Genomic DNA, 13,159 nt, shown 5'->3' on the forward strand with positions numbered 1-13,159 from the left:
AATGTACATGATCGCTATTATGTTTAAAAATACAGACGCATATATAACATTAGGTTTCCAGGTTCGAAAATTACACTATGTGTAAGAACAGTTAGTAGAATAATTTCTCTGTCACTTGAATTGCAAAACCAGAGATAAATTCAGTGGGAATACAAGGAAAATTTCTGTCCTCAAAAAAGTTGTGAGTTTACGAGTATTATATCATGAAGTAATGAAGCTTATGCTTACTTCATCCATACTGTCATGTTTTATCAAGTAATTTTATTCCAAATCTATTGAATGGCTGGATTTCGATAACGATCTTGAAAGAAAAAAGCACTCCAATCAAATGATACAAGTCAATCACGAAAGATAAATTTCCCAAGGCTATTGTAATCATCTTAAGATTCTCAGGAAAATTTCTTCTTCTTCATTTCACTTTTTCCTTCAAACAGTCCATATTCTTTGAAAAAAGGAAATTAATTGTATTTAGTTTAACGTCCCATTGATGTGTCCTTTAGGCTAAAGGAAACGGTTGATTAATGAAAATGAACGTATTTTTTGTGTGCTTTCCGATCAGGAATCGATCTGCGACCATGCAAACAAAAAGCATATGCGCTATAGCTACTAGGCCATCAAAGAGGACTTCAATACTTCTCGAGTGAAAACGTATTTGAATTCTCACCTCTCCTCTGACACTCAAGAAAAATAATTCGTCAATCGATAAACTTACATTTAAAACACAAACACGATCATTGTGAAATTTGTTTAGCCATTAATCTTAACCTGATTTAAACTTACACTTACAAGATATCCCACAAATAAATAAATAGATCCTAAATAAACCAGTGCCTTTCCAACCTCTCTTTTATGGCGATTCCCTATTAGTACAGACAAGTTTACACGAAACCAAGCACCCACCTATAGAATTTTTGTTAGGGAAATCCAATATCAAAAGATCGGAAAGGGTGGATGACCCATGAGTGCGCCGTCGGGTGGATGACCCGTAGATAAAACACAAGTAAATTGTTTAAAAAATTACGAAGTTTTTAAAGGTTTCGGACTTGGTGGAATTCCCGGTGAGTGTGCCCCTGTACGACACCCATCCACAAGTTTCTGTTCACATATTAAACATTTTGGCATATGACTGCAACCCTTCATCGATACAGCACGCCAAATCAATCTTTAAATATAGCCTACCTCGTTATCCAATGTGAATTTGCTGTTCTTACGGAGTTAGGAACAGAGCGGTGTCATTGAAATTTTATCCACACAAAATTGTAGAAATCAACATGTCTATCATGCATACTGAGTGGAAATTAATAAGGATGTTTAGTATTATTTCGTTAAAAGTTATTGTTCTTTTAAAACTCTAAATTTTCAACAAAAAAAGACATCTTTTTTTGTAAGTATTGAGCATTTACACTTAGATATGTCGTTGAATACAGAATTCTTTATTCAGATTTCTTTTCGGTAAAAATGAAAGGCTAAATAGTTTAGTTTCAACAACTTTATTCGGTTAGAGAGTACTTCTTAAATCTGTTCTTTTGAAGCTTGATACTCGCATACTGAGAGCAAATTTTGGTTTCCTTTCTTTTTCTACCCATAGTATCCATACGGCCCAAACCCGTATCCACCATAGCCGTATCCTAGTCCATATCCGTATACTCCGTAATGGCCATAGCCAAACTTGGCTAATCCTGGGAAAGCAGCCACAGCAAACGGCGTAGCCAAGACTGGAGCAGTGTATCCATAACCGTAGCCATATCCCAAAAGGCCTCTCTTGTCTTTAGTTGTTGCTTCCTGGCAGAAGACCGCTGAAGCCAATACAAGAATCAAAGCTACCTATAGTAGAAAATGAGGAAGTACAAGAACTGTCAGTGATATAAACCAAAAAAACAACATCTAGATTTACTGGCTATTTGCAAGTAGTAAAAATCATTGTTATTACTGCGTGCACATACTGTAAAAAATCGTTGTGTTATTTCAACAACATGCCTATGTGTTAACATGATTGTGTTAAAATATAACACAAACAGGTGGTTTGAACAACTCACTCTCCATTTGAAGTTGTGGGTCAAATGCCGGTAGTTGAAATGACACACAGCCTTGTGTTAAATTAACACAAGTGTTGTTTTCTGCGTGACTGCCAAATATGTTGGGCATCTAATTATGAAGGCTTATGAATTGAAGCTACAGACAAACACAGTAGAAAGAAATACTTAAACAAATCCAAGTATACGCAAAATTTCAAACTGCAAACCGCGCGATGTGTTTTCAATTGTTTTACATAATGTTTCTGAAGAAACCCTAATAGCACAAGATGTGCTAGGCATGTGCCATTTAGGTGTTCTAAATTCATCTCCCACATTTGATGCATTTATTGCTTCTCTTTCTAAGCGATTGTGTACTAGAAGCAACAAACGCATCAACTTTATTAGATGGCAACTGGCGCCGATCATTTGAAAGTGAATATGGAAGAACTATAAAATAAAGTAAATAGACAGTCGTCATTTTGTTATAGAATTAGGTCTACATGGCGAGCAGATTTGATCTTATCCCGAACGGTTATCGCCGAATATACGCGGCTTAAGGGAGCACTCTGATTAGCCAAATTCAAAAGACCTCAACAATTTATCCCTCTACAAGCGACGCTTTCTTCATTGCCTCCGTGGTCAAGTCGGAAGAGCACGCGGCTAGTGATTGAAAGGTTGGTGATTCGTGCCCCCCTCGCCACTGGAGTACATTTTTATTACTTGTTTAAATTGTTTTTTTTTTTTTTTTTTTTTTAAGGCTCAGCATAATGTACACACATTACGCATATGGGCGATTTAACATATTTTGGGGGAGTAATTTTGTGGTTCATTAACGCTTACGTCACGGCTCAACACCGGTTGTGTGTTAAAGACGTAACACACCCTCTGTGTTAAACGCCAACACCGCGGGGTATGTGTTGAACTAACACTGCATAGTGGTAGTCAGGCTGAAACCACTGCCCTGCGTTAAAATTGAGTTGAATTAACACAACCATTTTTTACTGTGTAATTGTTAGGAGAATATGTATCATCTTTAGGAGATGAAAAAAAACCAATTGATACGAGGAAGGATCAGAAACTAAAGTTACAAGCCCGATATTTCGGGAATTTCGTCAACTATTATTTAAAAAGTAGTTCACAGGATACCAAAACAACAAGATACGTAATCAAATGCAATTGAGTTCGTTCCTCTAGCCACTGCCTTAACTTAGATTTTGGGAGAAATGTTATTGTACAACACTGTAATTTCTGTGGATAGCAACACTGAAAATTCTTCAGGTTCATATTTTCTGTTGTAGAATAACATTATCTATGATTGTGGTAAGTTGCATTTCATTATCTCCTTTCACTTATGAAAAACAAGCAAAAGAAAAATTTGTAAATTTTGTATTATTTTTTAATGTGTCAGGCTCTTAATAATTGGAGTTTTCAAGTGTACAGAGTTTCAACCATCCGCCACCTACAGCGCTTAGTTATACGTAAACACAAATGGAGACTTGTTTGGAGAACGGTCTCGCGAAGAAGAATTCCGCTCAGTTATTCGATTTCTGTGGGCGATGTAACTGCAGTTGATAGAGAAAACGTCACCGACGAGAACCGCAGTGGCCGACCCAGCACGGCATCAACAGATTTGAACACAGTTGGAACACCATCGACCAACCTCCGGACCTTGCTCCAAGCGATTTTCATCTGCTTCTGCACTTGAAGGAGTACCAGGAAGGCTGTTGCTTTGCTTCAGAAGAGGAGATGAAACACTTCATGACAACGTGACTGAACACGCAAGGGCAGGATATTTACCAGGAGGAAATCTTCAAACTCATCCCACGATGCGACAAGTATCTGAACCGATATGGAGACTATGTCGAAAAATAATCTAATGTATGTACTATCTAGTGGTTATGTTGGTTGTCGTTTCACTGCAAGCTTTGTAACCTTACTTTTTGACCACTCCTCGTACAATCTGCTACATAACACTATTTTTTCACACATTCTGTACATAAATTAAAATGGCTTTTGTTCCAACATAATAAAAACTATCAATTATTAGTAGTGAATGGCATACTTTCCATCTCCATGAAAAAAAAAATCTCAATTTTCTCGAAAAGTATGCATGAAAATTTAGCCTCAAGCATCTCATTTCGTTAGGCTTAAAGTGATCTATTGGTTGATACATGTCTTATCATTGAATAATTTTACAGTTAAAGAAAAAATTAAATTTAAGAGTTAATCATAATTTTAGACAATATCTCATTAACCATATTGTGTATACGATTTTGAAGGGGCATAATTCCAAGCTAGGTAAGGATATACTGCAAATGTGAGTGTCATCCTAATAGAAGGCGTAATTACTGTACAGTATCATTTTTATTTAGGTTTACGGAAAAAAAGGTTAGTTTTTCTCGTAAACTGATCATCAGGATTTACACTCATTCCTATTATTTTTTCTTCAATGAGATCTAAGGATTGTCATGTCTTATTTTTGGATTTCTTGTAACACTAATAAGGTTATAAAGTTTAATAAAGTTCCAAATAATACAATGGTTTAGGTTATTTTACACTAAAAATATTAACAACGGATAGTAAGTCACTTTAAAAATTTCGGTAACATTTACAAGTAAATACTGACAAAAGTTTTGCCATTAAATTACCGTGGCATGGAAATAAATTGTAACAGGAGGGCTACAATTGATATTAAAGTAATTCATGATTTATCATTTGTATTATTGATGAGCGATTATTTTGTCCTTCGCTATTACTTTAATGTTAATTCCATTACTAGTGTAACTTTTTATTGAAATTTAATAATAGTTCAATATTAAACTATTTACTTGTCATTTCTAGTAATTTTACTGACAAGTTTAACAGTAAAATAATGATTTAAAAAAAATATTTAAAGGAACTTTCCAGTTTTACGTCCCACGATTTTCCGTGTAGGTTAAAGGAAACTGTGATGATGATACTGCATGAAATAATGGAATGAAGAGAGTGGGAGGAAACGGGAGAACCCCAGAAAGCCAACGCACTTAGTGTTTATCGCCACAAAGCCCATTTGGCGCCAGCTGGGATCAAACCAGGAACCCCATTCACCACAGATGAAGGCCATTGGCGCACCCACGGGGAGGTGGTTCTACTGGGTCCGGAACCCCCAAAAACTTTCTAAATCAATAGGGGGGGTCTATATATTTGTACAGTTAGAGACAAAAGTTCTTTCCGTTTGGTAAGATTTATTTTGGAAATAACGGTTCGGATTCCACGTTAATCAGTAGGTCCCATCTCGTATAGCCTCGCTGCTGAAAAAGGACGTTAAACTCAAAATCAACTCAACACAATAATTAAAATAGTGTTTTTCTAATTTATTATATGCTTGAAATTGCATGATCAGGTAGCCATTAGATTCTCTCTCTTCTTATGACCCGGAAGGTAGGGTTCACGGGGCTTAGTGATAGAGTGCTTACCTTGTGTGGGTGGGGTCCCTGGTTCGATCCCCGCCCAAGTAAATTTATGGAGAAAGACATTGCAGTTCTTTGTTTTCCCGTTCCCTTCCACATTATCATTCCACCAATTCTTCCATCATCATTCAGAGTTTGTAAATCACCCGTCTTCCTTAGTCTAAAGGGCATAATATGGCATGTTTAATTGAAAGATTTAATTTAACTTCGTATTTACGACCCTAGAGAAACTAATGGATGAGGGATATAATATACCAATGTTCAGGATACTAACTCTCAAAACAGACTATTAAAAACTGTACAAAAACAGGTTCTTACGGACTTTTACTTACTGGACCTACTTTTCCGCTCGTTTTATACGAAAAGTATCATTGTGAGTCCAATTTCCGCGTCTCAAACATTTACTTTATAGATATTATTTTCATTTTATTCACCTCAGGAGTACACAGACTCTACTGCAAGGTCATTTTACTGAACTGAACCGGAGACATCCTCAATGAGAAACAATCGAAACCCACCCCTCCACAATGGCAAATTGTCTGAACTAAGAGCGGTGCCTGTGTGAGTAACATAGGAGATCCACGTTTCCCAAACATATTCGCTCCCGAAGAATCACGAATCTTGAAGAACCACGACTCCAAAAGAACCATGCGTATCAAAGAAAAATGACTCAGTAAAGATGAGCAACGACTCACTCATTCATCCAAGAGCCGTTCAGATGATCCATCTCATAAGCGAGTTACACATCACTAGGTTCACGTTTCATATAGCTGTGTTACTGCAAAAGGATGCTAAACTTCAAGCAAGAAACAAACAACTTACTAATTTAATGGGGTTGAGTAGCCAGGCCATCTTTGTTTATAGCCTATAATTTAACGGGGTTGAGTAGTTAGGCCATTTTGTTTATAGCCTATAATTTATGGGATTGAGTAAACAGGCCATCTTTGTTTATAGATTATAATTTAACGGGTTAAGTAGCTAGGTCATCTTTGTTTATAGCTTATATTCAACAGGTTGAATAGTCATTTCAACTTTGTTTATATCTTATAATTTAATGGGTTGAGTAGCCAGGTCATCTTTGCTAGGAGCTTATAAGCTATAATTTAATGGGATTGAGTAAACAGGTCATCTTTATGTATAGTTTATAATTTAACGGGGTTGAGTAGCCAGGTCATCTTTGTTTATAGCTTATAATTTAATGCGTAAATTTAACGGAGTTGAGTAGTCAGGCCATCGTTTTTATAGCCTATAATTTAACGGGGTTGAGTAGCCAGGTTACCTTTGTTTATGGCCTATAATTTAACGGAGTTGAGTAGCCAGGTCATCTTTGTTTATAGCTTAAATTTAATGGGGTTGAGTAGCTAGGTCATCTTTGTTTATAGGCTATAATTTAACGAGGTTAAGTCGCCAGGTCATCTTTATTTATAGCTTATATTCAATGAGATTGAGCAACCAGGTCATCTGTGTTTATAGCTATAATTTAACGGGGCTGAGTAGACAGGACATCTTTGTTTATAGCCTATAATTTAATGGGGTTGAGTAGGCAGGTCATCTTTGTTTATAGCTTATTGATTTACATAGGTAATTATTTCATTGAAATGGACAGGAATTTTAATTATTTGATTTTACTAATCTGTTCTTCAAGGTCAGCTAATATTTCTTATTTCCTCAAAATGAATTTGTATTATACATACATTAAGCATTGCCTAAATTAAAAGTTATTATTATATATTTAAATTATAGATGACAAATTTTAATATTCACATAGTATGGGACATTTAAATAGATTTGAAAGAGAAATCAGTAAAAATCAAACTATTAAAATTCCAATTTATTTCAAAGGAAACTGAAAAATAAAACAGTTCCTCCTATAAATTAATGACCTAAAAATCAAAGATGGCACAAGTATTCAACATCGTTAACAGGATAGAGCATACCTTCGGTCCTTTGTTGCATGAACTCCCGGTTTGTCCAGAGCAGAAAATTACCCCTACATATTTTGTTTAATAACTTTTGTCGTTATTATAATACGCAACACTCCGATTGAAAACGTTAAAAAAAATGAAAGGTCAGCACACTAAACTTTCTCTATTCTCACTTCTTAACATTAATTCAGTTACGTATTTACGATTTTGTTTCGGGGGGAGGAGGGGCTTCTCTAACTTTAGTCCTAGAAATTGAAAATTCTGCAAGATATTTAATCTATATTATAAAATTGAAGGTGACTATGTTTGTGACTTCTAATCTTTTGAACCGCCCAACCGATCTCGATCAAATTTTCAACATAGATGCGGATCGGGACTGAAATGTTTTTATTGGTTCACTTTGACGAAGCAACTTAGGGGAGGGGGAGGAGAGGAAGATATACCAAAATAAATAAATATAAAAATAAAAGTGACTATATTCGTGAATTAATAACTCTTGAACCACCGAATCGACCTTAATCAAATTTTCAACATATATGAAGTTCAAAACTCGGAAGTTTCTTATCATTTCATTTTGACAGTATATCTTAAGGGAGGGGGAGGAGAGGAGGGGAAATATATGAAAATAAATAAAACTTAACAACTCTTGAACCACCCGACCGATCTTCATCAAACTTTCAACATAGATAAAGTTCGAGCCTGAGATGTTTTCTTCATTTCACTTTTACGGTGCAACATAGGGGAGGGGGAGGAGGGAGATAAATGTATAAAAAATAAAAATAAAAGTGACTGTCTTTGTGACTTCATCACGCTTAAACAACCAGACCGATCTTAATCAAATGTTCAACATAGATGAGGTTCAGACCCGTTTTTTTTTTATCATATCACTTTGACGGTAGAACTTAGGGGAGGAAGAGGGGAGGGGACAGATATATAAAAATATATAAAACTTAATAACTCTTGAACCGCCCAATCGATCTCGATCAAATTTTCAACATAGATGACGTTCGGACTTGGGTTAACTTCTATCATTTAACTTTGATGGTGCAACGTAGGGGAGGGGGAAGGGGAGATATATATGTAAAAAAAATAAAAATGAAACTGACTGTCTTTGCGACTTCATCACTCTTGAATCACCTGACAGATCTTGATCAAACTTTCAACATAGATGAGGTTTGGGCCTGGAATGATATTTTTCTATTCACTTTGACGATAGAACTTAGGGGAGGGGGAGGAAGGAATCGAAAAATAAATAAAGCTTAATAACTCTTCAATCGAACGATCAATCTCAATCAAATTTTTAACATAGATGACGTTAGGGTCTGAGATATTTACTATTATTTCACTTTGACGGCAGAACTTAGGGGAGGGGGAGATATACAAAAATAAATAAAACTTAATAACTCTTGAACCACCGGACCGATCTCGATCAAATTTTCAAAATATACGAAATCCGAACCTGGGATGATTTTTGTCATATCACTTTGACGGTGTAACTTAAGATTGGGGAAGAGAGATTTAAAAATGATCGAAAATGACCGATATTAGTGTCGAATCTAGTTTCTGAGGTCGCTGAGATGAACAGTGACACTTCTGATGCCGTTTAAGTCCAAATTCAGCCCCGCAGCTTGGGGGAGAAGGAGGGGAGATATATAAAAATGATCGAAATGATCAATATCAATGTCGAATTCATAGTTTTCGGGCTCGCTGAGATGAACAACGACACTTTTCATGCTGTGACCCGCAACATGGGAGCTTGGGGGATATATAAAAATCATCGAAAATGACCAATATCAAAGAGCGCTTTAGTAATAGTAAAAAGTGACTGACTAACCGAACATATTATCATTTTTTTTTAATTTAACCCAGCGAAGCGGGTAATTGATGCGAGTTTATTTTAAATAAAATTTCGAGGAACCTTAAGCCCGAAAGCACCCCCCTTAAATACGCCACTGCATGAATCATATCATACTTTAGTTTTTAGAAAACAATTATTTTTACGAAATATGAATGAAATTATAATAGGCGTTTCCGGAAAACTTTGTATCGAATTAAACTGACTCCACTTGCAAAATATCACTTGTGATAAATGAACAATTATTTTTACCATATTGAAAGCTTGTTAGTGAAACATTTATTTGTGAAATATGAATGTAAACTTGAGTCGTTTTGGAGAAAATCGTTTGAGAAAACCATCCCCAGGAGTAATGTGACCAGAATTATAACTTGCAAAAACCGGATGAATATGAAATTCCGAGGAGGGGGGGTTCAGTCAACCTCTGATTCACAGGTTGCATTGGACACCAGCAATGTTTTCAAATTACAAAACACACAAGTAACACATTCAAAAGTTCCAAGCACTCTCGAAGATTTAAAAGTTTTAGACATGGCCTAATGAAACGTTTTAACTAACTGATTCATACTAGCTTTGCTATATTGAATAACTTACACTAAAAATACAAATCGCTCATCAAAGCAACGTTTATTTATAAAATAACAATTGTGTGACAGTTTTGCCAACGAACTGAACATAAACGTTGCTTTGCTCAGAGAAACGTTTTAGTTTAACGTCCCACAATTATGCCATTTAAGCTAAAGGAGCTGGATAAATAATTAAAGGTAATTATTATGAAATTAATATTTTGTGGTCTGACCACCCGCAGAATGGAACCTGGGACCAAATGGACCATAGACACAAAAGCTAGCCACTACACCAGCAGGGACGATTACATTGCGCGGAACAACGTTTGTTGATGAAAATGAAGCAACCCTGATTGTTGGACAAAGTTCGCTCGCACATGCGTCTGTGTGCAGGGTGTGAAAAAAACACATCAGGTCGCTAGTCGCCTACGAAATTGAGTCGATTAGTGACGCGTAATTTGCTGCTTTCAAGTTTTACGTTCGTTTGCAGAAATCCGTCATGGATGCGTACAGACTGTTGCAGTAGGCATATGGTGATTATTTTCTTGCCACAGTACTTCGATGGTTCAAGGAATTTAAGGAGAGTCGTGTTTCAATAACAAAGCAAGACGGTCTGGCGTTCCTGCAACAGCAGTAAACGAAACTACGATTATCACATCTACCGTCATTGTTCGTGAAGACCAACGAACAACAATTGGCAGACTTGAAGATATATTACACATTTCCCATGGCAGCGCGAGATGGGTCCCAAGATTACTGACAAGTAAGTTCTGAACAGAAGGAGGTGTGAGGAAAAGTATGTACGGAACTTCAACGTCTTTAGTGAAGTATGAGGAATGCATACCTGAATTCCATTATTACAGGTGATGAAACATGGCTTCACCATTATGACCAGAAAAGCAAACATGCCAATTCAGTATATAAATCAACTGATTCTCCAACGCCAAAGAAGAAAAAGGTTGTTCGGTCGGCTGAAAAAGAGATGGTCAACTTGTTCTTCGACTACCGTGGAATGATTTACCAATATGAAGTTCCTTCCCATACAACGGTTACTGACAAATATATCAAGTTTGTTTTGAACATTCTTCCTAAAAACATCCAACGAGAACGACCGGAACTACATCCTTCTGGTTGGCGCCTTCACCATAGCAATACACACCCTCACGTGTGCAACATTATTATTCAACATTTGGACCCAGAAAAATTGAGTATGTTCCCCATCCTCCTTACGCCTCAGACTTAACTCCATGTGATTTCTTTTATTTCCCTGTCTGAAAAAAGGAGCTAAGGGAGAAGAGTTTTGGTTCTTCGGAGGCCATCGTCAAAACGACTGAAGCCGTTTTAAAGAAAATGTCAAAGGGACGGTTTCCAGCATGTGTTCCAGGACTGTTAGACGCGTTGGACAGGGTGCATTTGCCTTAATGGAGACTACTTTTAAAAAAGTCCACACCAATCTCGACCCACCCTAATGTATTCTATGAGTAGATAGCTTCGTATTATGAAATATGAACAAAATTCTCCAAGAAAAACTCACCCCCAAGAGTAACCTACTCGTATTGTAATCATAAAAGGTTTTATTATTTCTGTAGAAGTTAGAAATGCCATATATTCATCTACAAATACAATTGATAACTTGCTTGAAAATTATTAAAACTGTAAAGGAAGAAGAGAAATAAAACTCTTGGATACATGCAGATTCCAAATCATGACTCTAATAGTTCCAGAGAATGTCAAAATAGTGTTTAAGGCTACAACCAATTAAAATCAAACCTTTTTTAACAGAGAAAAATTTTTAAAACGTTAACTTACAGATCCCTTCATATTTGATGTAAAGGAGACTTGTAACGATACAGCACTTTCTTTGCAGGTACTGTTAATCCTAAATCAACAGTACTCAACGACATTGCTTTTATATTCATCTTAGGGAAACACAAAATGTAAGTATTCACGTGATGATTTAATAACGGAACTTTCGCAATTTATGTTACGGTGGTATCTGTTCCTAAATCCTGTTGAACCCGAAACGAGTTTTATTTTTCTTATGTCCTATTTCTATCAGTCAATCCAGAAAATTCGCACTGCATTAGAAAGAGAAATACTGTATAGTAAATATTCCACATGTCATCAAATGTCATCTTTCGTTTTTACGCAAGGTTCTGTCCACTTGTCATTCCTCTTTTCTTTCCTTTTCTTTCTTTCTTCATGTGTAATGTGTATGCGTACGTTTAACTGTCCTGATTTTGACGTAGCTTTTTGTTACAGTGACAAAGGAAAACTGATTCCCATACGCAAGATTTAAGAATTTCATAATAAAGAGAAACAAACTCAAAATCTAACCTTGTCATATAAACTGAATTCATGATAATAATAATAAAAAAAATCTCTAGAAATTTATGTAAGTTCAAGGGTAGTTCGTATAATATACAATAGTTTCGTCTCAATTCATATGTGATCAACATATATGCTAGCATATGTTTCTAACTGGCTCATTGGTTTGTTTGCAAAGCTGTTTCGTGGACTTGGCACGTACGCAGGAATTTGTTTCGGGATGGGTCCAAAGTTTTAGAGAGGGGTCCAAAAATTCAATACGAGGTTAAATTATATTAAAATTTGTAAAATTGTCCCTAAAATAAGACTAACTTTGCAGAAAAGCCAGGACTGCAGGAGTAGGGTGTCCGGACTCTTAGGACCCATCTCTTGCGTACGTCGTCGTGTTTCTAGGAGTCCTCCAGTTCCATCTCAGTTCCTTAACGCCACTAATTCCTTTTTAATCGTCTACTGTCAACTTTACCCTAGAGCAGAGATTTGCCATGCATGAATCTTGGGTAAAAGGAGGTCCACAGAGCTCTGCGGTGGTCACCGCATTTTTTTTTAAAAAAAAAGTAATAATTGACTCGAAAATCTGATAAAATAAAATAAACAGATTGCAGAATATTACGGTTCTAAACACCACAGCACAGCTTGGTGGCGCGCGAGTGTCATTGAAATTCTTAATGTTGCCCGCACTGTCAGATTGTTGAAGGCAGCTGCACTACAGAGAAGCTGCATCCAAAGAGTCAGATTCGACATCTCCCAAAATTCACAAGTTTACACCAGATAAAATAGTTTTCCAAGTAGTTTAAAATCTTTCAGTTTAATGTTCCACGTTTATACTCTTTAAGAAATGAAAAAGAAATATTTTAGTTTAGCTCTCCCACGATACCCTTTAGTCTAAGGGAGACGGATGATTAAGGTTGGTTTAAAGGGACAAGTTTTGCCGATAGATGGCACTACAGTCTTCGTATCTCTCCCATGTATTTTTTTACCTTTCACGAAAATTCACGATTTCTGTTACAAATTTGAGCCTACA

General features: G+C 36.2%; 2 long non-coding RNA genes across 2 annotated transcripts in view; one reads left to right on the plus strand and one right to left on the minus strand.

Annotated features, from left to right (window-relative positions):
• LOC145695004 (uncharacterized) overlaps positions 1-13,159 on the plus strand; it is a 261,336-nt gene that overhangs the window by 121,166 nt on the left and 127,011 nt on the right. The window lies entirely within an intron of this gene.
• On the minus strand, positions 1,480-11,720 carry LOC145695003 (uncharacterized). The gene is made up of 2 exons (XR_014133101.1): positions 11,620-11,720; positions 1,480-1,824 (listed from the first exon to the last, which is right to left on the minus strand). It is a non-coding gene; the product is annotated as an uncharacterized LOC145695003 (long non-coding RNA).

This window comes from Thermobia domestica, chromosome 9, assembly GCF_964235325.1.
Source record: "Thermobia domestica chromosome 9, izTheDome1.hap1.1, whole genome shotgun sequence".
Classification (NCBI taxonomy): Eukaryota; Metazoa; Arthropoda; class Insecta; order Zygentoma; family Lepismatidae; genus Thermobia; species Thermobia domestica.